Source organism: Mus caroli, unplaced genomic scaffold (assembly GCF_978045245.1).
Source record: "Mus caroli unplaced genomic scaffold, Mus_caroli_1 scaffold_7, whole genome shotgun sequence".
Taxonomy (NCBI): Eukaryota; Metazoa; Chordata; class Mammalia; order Rodentia; family Muridae; genus Mus; species Mus caroli.
In genome coordinates, this window is record NW_028227262.1 from 26,984,126 (window position 1) to 26,986,048 (window position 1,923).

Below are 1,923 nucleotides of genomic sequence, written 5' to 3' on the forward strand. Positions count from 1 at the left end.
CTCTCTCTCTTTTTATTCATATAGATTTTAAGTACAGGGTTCAGTGATGTTGCATATATTTACATTGTTGTGAAACAGATTAAATTCTTTTTCCCCATGGTTTTTTCAATAATTTTTATAAGCATCCATTTCATTGTTGGTGAGTAGCACATTTAAGAGTTAAATACATTTAAATATGGAGAGGTTGCTGCATAACAGCAGCATAGATAATCAGATAGCCTTTCAAATTTAGAAACCAGCCAACAGGTGACTGTCTATTTAAAATACAGTTCTTCTTTAGTCAACCTTTGATCAACTTCTTGGGGGTAATGGAAATACATTAGAGCCAAATATTATGATTACTGTTCCCAGAAGTTTCTTTCAACTGGATTAAGCCTCCAATTCCAAGGCAAGGTGAAGTTTGTGGCCTCCAGTATTAAAGCTCTTCCTGCCTACCAGCCAGCCAGTGTAAGTTCCACACCAGACCTCAGAGTCTGAGTATAGCCCTCAGAGTCTGAATATGGCCTCTGCATCAGCTACTGCTTTCTGACCTGCTTGAGTTCCAGTCCTGACTTCCTTGGTGATAAACAGCAGTATAGAAGTGTAAGCTGAATAAACCCTTTTCTCCCCAACTTGCTTCTTGGTCATGATGTTTGTCCAGGTATAGAAACCCTGACTAAAACAAGCCCACTCCAATTAAACCAGAGTCACTGACTTTCAAATCAATGGAAGCAGGAGGAGCAAACCAGGTTTCAGCAGCAATGCCAAATCGTGTGCTGTTGGTGACTGATGGTTACTGAAGTGTCAAAGTCTTCACATACTTTAGGATAAATTGACTCCCCAAATTCTGTCTCATTGTTGACACCCACGTGTAACTGGAAGTCCCTAGTCCTGAAGCCTACTGCAAACTTACGTGCCGTCACCTTTGACTTGGCACTGTCAAAGGTCAACTGATACCTAGCAAAGTGACTTAAACACAGATTGTGGGTCCAGCAAAAATTAAAGTCAACCTCACAGCCTCACAGCCAAGGTTTGCAGACTTGATTTTTTTTTTTTTTACTACTTTTCTTTCTGTGATTGGTGGAAAAGTTGTATCGAAGGTTAGTCCCAAACATTGGCAAGTCTGGTCTCACATTGCAGCCTCTGCCCCGTGAGTGTTGTCAGTGTTCTGTATTTCTGTGAGTGTCTGACCATGCTCAGACCATTTAGGTTTGCTCTCCAAGATTCCAGTAATTTTACCAGCATCTCTATTAGATGAACTCAGTTGTTGAAAATTCCACACCACTCCATGACTGAGACTTTTTCCATATCTAGCTTTGCCAACCCCAAGTCAAATCCTCTGTTGGAAATATTGGAAGTTTGGCCAAGGTTGGAAATGTTGGAAGCTTGGCCAAGGTCAGCATACAATGGAGGGATACACATTGGCTGTAGACAAATCCATACACAACAGTGTGCCATGGTGAAAGTGTGGTTGGGTTAGGGAGCAGATAGCAGGTGAGGGGAAAGGTGATCTGCGCATGTCAGGAGGTGCCTTGCCTCTGAGGTGGGACTCTTACCTGAAGCCACTGCTGTCTGGAAGTTGCACTGCAGACACTGAAGCTAGAGGGCACAAATTTAATTCTCGTCACTTCAATTTGAAACTTTATATTCATTAATCAACATTAGTTTACTTCCCTTTCCCATAACTTCTAGTAACACCATCTGCCTTCTGCTTCCTTGACTTCTGGTATCAGGTATTATAAATAATCTAACGGTAATTTTTAGTATATAGGACAGTGTATGTAGAATATATACTAACACTACAGCATTATACATACAGGACTCGACCATCCATGGATTTTGATGTCTGACGATGCCCTAAGACCAAGCTGAGGAAGGGCAGTCTACCTCCAAGTAGGAGTGCTGAGGTGTGGTATTCCTTTGAATTTTCTGAGGAAACTTCAT

At 41.4% G+C, this 1,923-nt stretch overlaps 1 pseudogene; it reads right to left on the reverse strand.

Moving 5' to 3' along the window:
* Nucleotides 1–369: 369 nt before the first annotated feature.
* On the reverse strand, nucleotides 370–1,437 carry LOC147003837 (non-selective voltage-gated ion channel VDAC2-like; annotated as a pseudogene).
* Between the last annotated feature and the right edge of the window lie 486 nt (nucleotides 1,438–1,923).